General features: G+C 41.5%; 2 gene segments (V, D, J or C); both read left to right on the top strand.

Annotated features, from left to right (window-relative positions):
• Nucleotides 1-1,983: 1,983 nt before the first annotated feature.
• Nucleotides 1,984-2,307, top strand: LOC308648286 (T cell receptor alpha variable 38-2/delta variable 8-like). The segment is given in 1 exon: nucleotides 1,984-2,307.
• A 6,348-nt stretch (nucleotides 2,308-8,655) lies between these two features.
• Nucleotides 8,656-9,281, top strand: LOC308648285 (T cell receptor alpha variable 38-2/delta variable 8-like). The segment is given in 2 exons: nucleotides 8,656-8,704; nucleotides 8,950-9,281.
• Nucleotides 9,282-11,876: the final 2,595 nt, after the last annotated feature.

The following is an 11,876-nucleotide window of genomic DNA, read 5'->3' as shown; positions in this document are numbered from 1 at the left end:
TCTCTCCTTGTTTATTTTCCCATTCCCCTCACAACCTCTTATATGTAATTTTGTATAGCAATGAGAGTCTCCCTTCATTTCCATGCAATTTCCCTTTTCTCACCCTTTCCCTCCCATCTCATGTCTCTGTTTAAAGTTAATCTTTTCTTCCTGCTCTTCCTCCCTACTCTGTTCATAGTTGCTCTCATTATATCAAAGAAGACATTTGGTATTTGTTTTTTAGGGATTGGCTAGCTTCACTAAGCATAATCTGCTCTAGTGCCATCCATTTCCCTGCAAATTCCATGATTTTGTCATTTTTTAGTGCTGCGTAATATTCCATGGTGTATAAATGCCACATTTTTTTATCCATTCATCTATTGAAGGGCATCTGGGTTGGTTCCACAGTCTAGCTATTGTGAATTGTGCTGCTATGAACATCGATGTGGCAGTATCCCTGTAGCATGCTCTTTTAAGGTCTTCAGGGAATAGTCCGAGAAGGGCAATAGCAGGGTCACAGTGATAGACGCGATTATTAGTGATTTCTCCAGCTTCCTCATGTCTCAATTGAGCTATGCAATTCTGTCTCCCAGAACTGCTCAACTGGATTGAACTCCAGTTACCCACAGTGGTAGCTGGATTCATTGCTTCCTTCCTTCCTTCTTGCCTTCCCTGATTGACTTCCAACCATCATTCCCTAAAAATCACCTGCAATAAGCCACTTTCACACAAATCCTTGTATTGGAGCTGACAGTCAATGATCCAAAACCAGATACAAATTTTCAAATCATGACACAAGGATGGAGATATTCTAGTATTTTTTTTTTTTATTGCTATCAAACAGGGCTTTGGAGCACAAGAGATTTTTAGGAACCTCATTTGGACTAGTGACAACATTTAAACTCCCTGCACTTCTCCCTGAGAGGGGACACTCAGTCATTCATGTCTGTGCTACAGACAACATGTGCTCCTCAGTACCCACCAAGTAACAGCACCCCCATCCACATTCCAGGCTTGGGAATCCAACTCTTGGATTACATATATCCTGTCACTGAACAATTCTAATGAATCCAAGAAAGGTTTTCTAAAAGTTCTTTGTTCATAATATTTTCTCAAAATGAGAGTTATAAGAGTAACTCAATTTCAATATAAATTAAACTAAATCATTTGAAATAATTTAGTGCTGATGAGAACTACTGCTATAGTTATTTCCGTTTCTTGATGTAACACAATCCAGGCCTTTACTTTTAAAAAGTGTCTATGGAAAATGCAAACACAATTAAATACCTCATATTCTGCTTCTACTTATTTAGTAACCTCTTTTCTGTCACATCTGTTTTCTCATTCTTTGCTTTGAAATGTTATAAAATTTTAAAAAACTCACCCATAATTAATTGTTCATGTTTTATTATATTTGCTTAGTCATTTTTATGTGAAGTTTACCAGCTACATTTCCGGTATCTCCCTAGACTAAATAAACTTGGAAAAGAGTTTCTACTTCCATTTGAAACTAAAGTCAAAAGCCTACTTTCTGAAAGAGTAACTAAAAAGTGTTGGAAAATCATTCTTCAATGAGACATAATTACCCGCCCACCTGTGAGAGCATTTCCTGTATTGAAGGAGAATTGTTACCAAGCACACAGGAGAACCCAGATGGAAGCAGAAGACTTTATACCCTGCAGGGAAGAGATGTCAGCATGACACTCGTGAGCTTGCCATGGGCAATCCTGGTCTCCATCTGTCTTGGTAAGAAAGGTGTAGGCCTTTATTTATATTGGTATCTAATGGGGATGTGAAGCAAGAGAGAGGATAAATAGTACTGAATCTCCACTGTTTCTTAAAGCCTGGCTACCAGGAGGCAAAAAGTGTACATACACTGGCTGGGACTTGAAACAAGAGGAAAGGTGGCTGGGAATGGGAACCAGCTTGTAAGTCTGTTTGTTTATCCCTCCAACATAATGCTCCAGCGAAGTCTTTTCTCCCCTCTTTCCCACAGAAGCCAGCATGGCCCAGAGTGTCACCCAGTCTCAACCAGAAATGTCTGTGCAGGAGGCAGAGACCGCCACCCTGGACTGTACATATGACACCAAGGATAGCAATTATTATTTGTACTGGTACAAGCAAACTGCCAGTGGGCAGATGATCCCCATTATTCGCCAAGAAGCTTATAAGCAAGAGAATGCAACAGAGAATCGCTTCTCAGTAAACTTCCAGAAAGCTGCCAAGTCCTTGGGTCTCAAGATCTCAGACTCACAGCTGGGAGATGCTGCTGTGTATTTCTGTGCCCTCCAGGAGCACACAGTGAGACAAGCACCAGGGAGAGGCTGACAGAAACCTCAGACCTCAGCCTCTCTGCAGAGGTAGGAGGAGGTGACTGAGATAGTAGGAATAGACAATAATTTACTTCTCTTGGGAATCAATGCTCCTCTTACCCAACTATAAGAAAATACAAGCATATATGGACATCTACAAGTTTTAACCCTTAAATAACAGTAAAGATGATGGCATGTGCAGGGGTTTCCAGTTTTACCAAATGCATTCACTACTGCACTTCACCCTTGGAGCTCTGTATGGTACCATGACAGGTCAGACATCCTAAGTATTTTTTTTCTGTACAATGAATGTTTATCATTTGCCTTGGAGCTTTCACTTTTAGGAATCTTAACCTTTTTCCATTTTGTCTATTAAAGTTTGTGCTTTCAATTGTCCATCCATGTCTAAAATTGAATCTCCTCAACAAAAGGTACCATTTCAGAACACAAGAGGTATAACAGTGGGGACCCACTGGATTTACAAGACAACCTACGGCCATGGTACCTACATCAGATTGCCTAGAAAAATGACAGAACAGTCCATTGAAGGCTCATCCAGGAGCCATCTTGAGGACAATACTCTCAGTAGTTGAAATGCTGTCCTGTAGAAAGCGATAATATTCATTAAACCCTATTACATGGCATGAATTGAGAATCCAAGAAATGAAATTGGAAGAGTCGTGTAAAGGACTTGTTTCCCTTTCCTATAACACTAGGTTCGGCTGGATCATAGGGCTCAGTTCCCAGAGGAAGGATGCTTCCACTAGGGCATTCAGAAAGTGTTCCACTGAACCTGCTGCTCTGGCTGTCATCTAGGTCACTCTGAACTTCTTGTGCCAATGGCCCACCAGGGAAAGAGGAGTTTTTAGATTGGTAGGGGTAAGTGACCCTGATCAACATGAAGCACCAGGTGGTTGTGACACAATGAGGGTAAAGAGGAATATATTTGGAGCATAAGTGTTTCACAGTGGTGTCTCCTGGTGTTTCCATGACTGGTAAAAGCCCCAAATGTCAATGTAGCAACAAAGTCTGAAAAGGGCAAAGTGGTCAAGAGGTGAAACCCTTCATCAATGAAGATCTGGGCCAGTCCAGTAGGCAGACTATCAAGGTTGCTAAAGTACCATCCAAGCATAAAGAAATCCTGAGGGTGTGTTAGAGAAGGGAAACGACAAGTATCCATTACAACCTTGGAAGTGGAGACTGGAACTCAAGTGTTAGTGTTATAAAAAGACTGCAGCTGGTCCTCACCTCGAAGACTCAGTGACACAGAGGAAACAATACAATGCAAGTATATATCCAATTGTGCAGAGGGGGCTGTAATAGACATTTCATGAGCTTCATTGTCCTACTCAAATGTCTATCTTTTATTTTAGTCATAACAGGGATAGGTGCCAGAGAAGCTCAACATTCAACATTAAGCATGTAATTTTTGTTGATTTGTTTGTTTGTTTTTTTACTTCCTGTATCTGGGCTTCTCTGATGCCTCAAGAACTCTGTCCCTGGGCAAGCATGGCCTGAAAGTGTAGAGGATTTATGACCCCTCCTAGTCAATATCAGCCAGTGTGGAAAATGCTCTAAAATCTCTATTTCCTTCAAGTAGACAATTCTGAGAGGCCTCCTGCTTGCTAATCAGAAGATCATGGCAGAAGCAAGCTGCAGTATTGCTCTCCCCGCTCAGGCTACCCAAGATCCAAATGACCTACATTCACCCAAATCCTGTGTCAGGCTCTATTTGGAGAGAAACCAAACCAATACAGAGATTCTCTGTAAAACCAATTTTTTTTTTTAAAGAGAGAGTGAGAGAGGAGAGAGAGAGAGAGAGAGAAAGAGAGAATTTTTAATATTTATTTTTTAGTTCTCGGCGGACACAACATCTTTGTTGGTATGTGGTGCTGAGGATCGAACCCGGGCCGCACGCATGCCAGGCGGGCGCGCTACCGCTTGAGCCACATCCCCAGCCCTGTAAAACCAATTTTAAAAACACAGAGCAGGGCTCAAAGTAACCTTCCCTGGACTTCTAATAAAGACATGTGGGGTACTTGAATGATTAATTGGAAAAGAAGATTGTCCATTTTTCCAGAAGATGATAAGGCAAATCGTACTTATAAAACTCCAATTTCTGCATAAGTGTGATCACATCTTTTCATTGCCCCAAAACTTCACTTGCTAAATCTAAACATTTTTGTGTCTCCATGGCCTCATCCCCAAATCTGATTTATTTAAACCTCATTCCTATTCCTTCCCAAAATATGCCTCTCTTCTGGTCAATCTGTGCTCCTCACTGACCCAGAAGCACCTCAAGCTCATTATTGGCTCTAATATTTCTCCTCTGGTTGTCCACCCACCCAAATGTCCCTTTTCTGTGTAGTTAAGTCTGGTCAATTCATATTAACCCTACAATGCACACCTTAAAGCTCCATCTTGCCCAAAATTCTTTCTCCATTATCAAAAAATCCTTTAATTCTTTCTCTTTGGTTATCATACCATACTGAATCTGAAATGAACAATCCAACTCTTAGTGACCTAACTTCTTTAGGCATTGACATCATTTCAAGATACCCATCTTTCATCTCCCCACATACACCCATTAGAGCTGCTCTGGGGAGAGAGATTGCCTTGTGCACCTCAGCATTTATCATTGCCCTTAGCATGGTGTCAGACACAGGAATACTGATAAAGCCCCAAGATTATGCTTAAAATTTATTGTGTAATCATCCCATATTCCTGAAAGAACATTAAGAGGAAGCATCAGTATATTTTAACACAGTTGCAGTTTTCTTTTAAGAGGGAAGTCATGATAAATGGTACGGTTTAAGAAAGCAGGAATAAAGAAAAAGATAGGATTCACTTTATATATAGCTTTCTTTGATTTACTGTAAATAGAAATCTGAAGCTCACATAAACAGATTTCTCAGAACAGATTTGACTAAACTAAGTTCTTTCCCTTCTGAGGAATAGATTCTAATTGCCTGATGGTTATCTCTTTGACCTGAAGAGGGCACTGCCTGCTCCCATTGACAAATGTAAAAGCCTGTCTCAGGAAGAATCTGTTAGGAGACAGGTGTGGTGTGGTGGTGCAGGCTTGCAATCCCAGCTACATGGGAGGCTGAGACAGAAGGACTGTAAGTTTTAGGCCAGCCTGGGTAATTTAGGGAGTCCCTGTCTCAAGATGAAAATTTTTAAAAAGCTGGGGGTATAGCTCAGTAGTAAAGTGCCCCTAGATTAAATCCCCAAAATTACTGCAAAAAAAAAAAAAAAAAAAAAAAAAAAAAAAAAAAAAAACGGTGGCAAGGAGTATCTATTATTTTCCTAACTAGGTAGGCATGGTGTCATACATCTTCTCCAGCAACTCAGGAGGTTAATATAGGCGGGATTGCAAGCTCAAGCCTGGGGCAACTGGATGTGCTGCTGCCTCAAAATAAAAATAAAAAGGGCTAGAGATCTACCTCGGTGGTACATCACCCCTGGGTTCAATTCCCAGTACAAAAAGAAGTTTCTGTAATACACACAAAAGAAGTGGAACAAACCCTTCTTTATTTAAAGAATCTAGGCAGATTTCCATATTCTCTGAATCAAATTCTTCTTAAATTTAGAAAAACCAAAGCAAGAGGTGTTTCTAGGAACCACATTTACGCATGAGCTGAGAGAATTCATGGCATCAGGAACCCAGAGGACCTGCTCTGAGCTGCAGGAGGTCTCTGTCTTTCATAGAAGGGACTTAAAGAAGAAATGAATGTTCTTTTTTAAATACCCCCTTTGACATTACCTGTTTAAATAAATTAGCTATCAAATGAATAAAGATGAAAGTCCTTCCTAACTGACCACCCAAAAAAGAAAAACTTTTATTATCAACTGTAATTATTTGAACATTACTTTAGATCACAGGTAAGGGATGAACCGGGTCTAGAATAAACCTGATGCCTTTGTTTTTGTTCTTGTTAGCTAGCGCTCTGTAGCACAAGGAAGATCAGCAGTCTCTTTCAGCACTGAAATGCCAGCTCCAATGCTTAATGCACATCAAACCACCCAAGCAAAAGACTCAGCCACCTACAGCTTTGTGCAGGGAGCCAGACTCCCCAGACACTCCACATGCATTTGGCCCCAGGCATCTGGCCCCATTTAATAATACTTTCACTTGGGCACTGTTAAACAATCTCATCATCTCCTCTGACAAGAAAAAAAATTGCAAATGGATATAATGAATCAGAAAAACCTTTTGAAAAAGACTCTAAAAGTGTATTCACAATATTTTCCAAAAAATGAGTCATAAAGACATTAAACCTGAGATGACTGAGTGATTAGGACTGGGGACCCCTATTGGTCTTTAGTTGAGACACTTACCTGAGAGGGAATATCAAGGTCTAGAGCAGCTTCTCACACCCGGGCCATTAATAATTGTGCCCATTTCTGCACCTGCAGCAGTTCTCCATGAGAACGTGGCAGTAAGGTGGGATACTCAGATGCTTTTCTCCTGGTTTGACTTTTTCTAGTCTAACCCACTCACTCTAGTGAGAAATCCTGTGACAGTAGTTGCCAAATGATGGAGCACACTGGGATTTTTCATGCTGCCCAGAGGGGTTCTGCTTCCAGAAAATGACAACAACCTGCCACCCCCATCCTTATATTTCCCCTCTTGAAAGCTCTTTCATCATTATTTTATCTTCAGAACTCAATAATCTGATTAACTCTATGTAGAACAGGGAATCGATCAGATGATGAATATAAGACACTAAAGGTCTGTTTGCTTGAGCCCAGAGTTCCAGGAAATTACTAATTTTCTTTTTTTGTTTGTTTGTTTGTTTGGTTTGGTTTGGTTTGGTTCTAAGGATCAAATCTGGAGCTTTGCGCAAAAGGCAAGCACTGTATCGCTGAGCTACATCCCCAGCTTCAGGAAACTATCTAAACAGCAAGGTGGACCCTCTGGCTTGGCGCCTGACAGGCAGCGAACCCAGGATGAGGCAGGGAGCATTTAGTCCTGAGACCCTCATTAGTGAGCTCACAGGTTCAGCTGGGCTGAGAGTGAAAGAAAAATGCAGCTCAATCATCCAGATGTTCCTGTAAAGACTGCAGGAGAAATCATACAGCAATAACAGGTTTGCCGATTTCCTGTGACTTTGGCCAGAAAAATGGTAGATGGGACAGAAATTTAATCACTGAGTAGACAAGCGAGAGAACTGCCACCTTCAGCAATGCCCACAATTTACCATGCTTTCCAAATGGAAATAATAAACAGGGAGGGAAAGCTAAGGCACCGCTCCCTACACAGGAAGTCAGCTTTTGAGTTCAGGCTTTTTTTCTCTTTCTTGTTTCACAGGACTGGGCAAACTTTGCATAAAGCCAGACTGTGGAGATGGCCTCCTCTAAGGATGACACAAAATTCAGTAAGCAAAGAAAATTCATGCAAATGAGACTAATGGTTCTCCGCATTGTGAGTTTTCATTTTTGCCCAGTTGCCTCTTCTGTAAAATGCAATTTCTGACCTTTCCTCTCTCTTAGAAAAAAATGCAAGTATAAAGAAAAATGAGATGTCAATGAAAAGCTGTCAGATGCGCAACAAAGAATGTCCTCAAATAAATCTTATGTTAATTTTTCTTATTTTTTTCCTTCACAAAGTCACTAAGAGAAGTGCACAAAAGTCTTTACAGGAATGCTTGCCACCGCTCCTTGACACCATCAAAGTCAGGCATTCTTCACAAAAAAGAAAAAAACTCTTCAGCAAATAATAGTGCAATTAGATACCCAAATCCTAGGTCACCATGATTTGTAACCGTTTCTCAACGTGATTAAAACACAGAATTGATCAGAGGGTAATATAACCAAAACCTGTGTTACCACAACCCAGAGACCATTTAGTGATATTGGCTTCAAGACAGACACAGAGAGTAAAAGAGAGGGAAAGAAAGGCAGTAAAAGAGGAAGGGAGGGAGAGGGGAGGGGGGAGGGGGAAGAGGGGGCAGGGGAAGATTTAAAAGAAAAAGAAAAAGCTTACAGGAAAAACTAAAGTCATTGCATGAGCTTGGCCTATATTTTCCCACGTATCTCATTCTCTTCTCCAAATTATGTGCTTACAAAAAAAAAAAAAAAAAAACCAGTTTACCACCTCCTTTTCCTCTTCATTTGTATCCTGGAATAAGTTACAGTTCTGACAACAGTGGTTTTTTAATTTGAAATTATGGCCAAAGTGTTATTTTCTAAAGTGAAACACAAAAAGGACCCATAAGCCTTTCTAACTGAGCTATCCTTCACAACAGCCCACCTGCTGTACATTTCCTGTTCTGAAGCAGTGACGTCAGAGGCAGGCTGATACCCAAGGCTCAAATGAGAACAGAAAGTGTCTCACACCCTACAGGAGGGAGCCGCCAGCATGGCATGTCCCAACTTGCTGTGGGCATTCGTGGTCTCCACCGGTCTTGGTAAGAAGGCACATATATTTGGTTTTACGAGTTATTCAATTGGACTGGGAGTTGGGAAGAAAGATTAATAGCACAGGAATCTAATCCTCTCATTGGACCCAGTTTCAGAGACCAAAAGTCGATATAGCACTGCCTAGGGCTTGAAACAAGAAGAAAGGTGGCTGGGGGTGGGAACCAGCTTGTGAGTCTGTTTATCCCTCCAACATGATGCCCCAATGAGGCCCTTTCTCTCCTCTTTCCCACAGGAGCCAGCATGGCCCAGAGTGTCACCCAGTCTCAACCAGAAATGTCTGTGCAGGAGGCAGAGACCGCCACCCTGGACTGTACATATGACACCAAGGATAGCAATTATTATTTGTACTGGTACAAGCAAACTGCCAGTGGGCAGATGATTCCCATTATTCGCCAAGAAGCTTATAAGCAAGAGAATGCAACGGAGAATCACTTCTCAGTAAACTTCCAGAAAGCTGCCAAGTCCTTGGGTCTCAAGATCTCAGACTCACAGCTGGGAGATGCTGCTGTGTATTTCTGTGCCCTCCAGGAGCACACAGTGAGACAAGCACCAGGGGGAGGCTGACAGAAACCTCAGACCTCAGCCTCCCTGCAAAGATCGGGGAAAAGTGTTGGGGGAAACAGAAACAAACAGAGGAAGTTACTGTTTTCTCTGGAGGAAAAAAAAAATACTCTTCTGACTGTAGGAAACACAGAGAGAATTCTGTGAGTTGTAGTTCTCAACAGTTATCAAATAAGGAATATACACAAAAATTCATAGCATTGCAAAGCATGTCTACACACAGTCCAGCAAAACTCATAACTTGATGGAAGGCTACTAAAAATTGTGTCTTAATCTTTATTCCATTAATTACTCTGATTACTAGTTGCATGACCCACAATCGTATCAAAGTTGATATATACAAAATTAAATTTCTTACCTGCCTACAAATCTTATTTTTGTTCTCTATTTTTTCCTCCTGAGCTTCAGTCAAGATTTAGGACCATAATAAAAATCTAGTGTTTTTGTTTTCTGTCTCAGTGCTGGGAATCAAACCCAGTGCTGTATGCATGTTAGTTAAGTGTCCTACCACTGAGCTATACCCTCAGCCCTAAAATTCTGTTGTTTCTGAGTTTCTGGTTCAGGAAATCTCTCCATCCTCCCCCTTGCAGCCTGAGCTATCTGATTTTTCATGCATATCTCATTTCTTTCTAATTATAAAACAGTTCACATCTCCACACCATGTCTATCTCATTGTTTTCTGATTGACCTATCAATCATTCCTTCTGACTTTAACTGACTTCACCCTTTATCTGATATAAGATGTTATAGTAATTGTGTCTGATGAGGCAGCAGGGGAGGAGGTGACCATTTAGGAAAACCAGGTCTAGAGGTGGAACCACATAGTTGCCATAGCCACAATTCCCCCCACTACATCTATTTCACTGTTAAGCTGCTTTATGGAACATTTAATTTCATCTGCCCACTTTGGTGAGTACAGAAGAGTTTGAGAAGATACTCACACAGCCATAATTAAGTCCTATGGGTGGGTTCCAGAGCTTAGGTTGGAAGAAGGTTTAGAATGAGCTGTAGAAGTGACTGGATCTGGAGAGGCCAGGGCCTCTGAATCATTCCAAACCCCACCCACTCCCACCACTCACTGTGAACACATCAGCTCTGGAACACCACACTCCAGTGAGGCTCAGTACCCCATACTGTTTCTTGGCTGCAAAGAATGGGTTAAACCCCAAGCTCAGTGGAAGCAACACTCTCACAAGCAGATACCCTCAGACCTTTCAGGTTTCATTCTCCCCCTTTAATCCTTTGGGCTCCATTAGTCACCAAGACTTACAAATGCAGGCTAGATATCAAGTGTCCTATCAAAGCTTGTTTCTCTCTTCCATCCTTGCTTCTAGTACCTTCAAACAACTCCTCTCTTATCCACCTAGACTCTCTTATCCTCAGTTGTGTCCCCTTCAAACATTGCTTCATGCAGAATGTGAGGGATCTTCCTAGCACAAAAAAAACAGATCATGTGTTCCCTCTTTGAGGAAGCCCCCTTCCCATGGAAGCAATCTGTGATTACTCAGAAGGTAAGTCCCATTAAGGCAGAGGACACCACTGTATTTCCAGGACCTGCCATACCTGATGGGTGAGTGGTCAGGGGTCATCTACTGATGAATTAGTCAGTCCCTCCTTAGCAATTCAGGGTCATTCATTCTCATACTCCTTCCTATGGTACACTCTGGTCATGTGTACATGACACTGTCCCATGCATCCCTGCCGTGGTTGGCACCATTCCCTCAGCCCTGAACACCCCTCAATTACCCACTTGGCTACTGTTGAAGATGTTCTCCAGCGTCTCCTCTTCTTGCATTCTTGTCCTGACCCTCTTGCCCAGGTAGAACTGACCACTTCCTCCTTCATCTTAACTGAAATCCTAAACATATTTCTAATGCAGCACACCTAATCATTTATGATATTTATATGTGTGTTTCACTGTCTCCCCACTGAAAAGCAATCTTCAGGTATCAGGACCTGAAGCCTCACTCATTTTGATAGGAACAGTGTCTACCACATTCTTTAATTCATAGATGTTTTTGGAATGAAGTTAATTAATTAATGGCATTTTCCTCATTAAACTTGATAAAGTAAAAATTGATAAAAATTTTATATTGCCATCTCCTATATAGTTGTTTTATTCAGCTTTTTTACCGCTATGACTAAAAGACCCAATCAGAAAAATTGTAGAGGAGGAAAAGTTTATTTGAGGGCTCACTGTTTCAGAGGCCTTAGTCCATAGAAATCAGCCTCAGTCCTTGGGGCTGGAGGTGAGGTAGAACATCATGGTGTGAGAGGGTGGCAGAAGGAAGTGACTCACATGATGATCAAGAAGCAGAGAGAGAGGCTTCACTTGACACAATTATATACCCCAAAGCCACACCCCAATGCCCCACCTCCTGCAGCTGCCTCCAGCTACCATCCAGTTAATCCCATCAGGGATTAATTCACTGATTGGGTTAAGGGTCTCACAACCTAATCATTTCTCCTCTGAACTCTCTTGCATTGTCTCACACATGAGCTTTTTGGGGGACACCTCACATACAAACCATAACAGTTGTATGAACTCCAGATTCTGGGCAAACTCAGAACTATATAGTATACCAAAAAAATTAAGAG

Source organism: Spermophilus citellus (assembly GCF_964194105.1).
Source record: "Spermophilus citellus genome assembly, chromosome: 4".
In the NCBI taxonomy this organism is placed as follows: domain Eukaryota; kingdom Metazoa; phylum Chordata; class Mammalia; order Rodentia; family Sciuridae; genus Spermophilus; species Spermophilus citellus.
The sequence above is the reverse complement of the archived record's forward strand: the minus strand, read 5'-3'. Positions and strand labels throughout refer to the sequence as shown.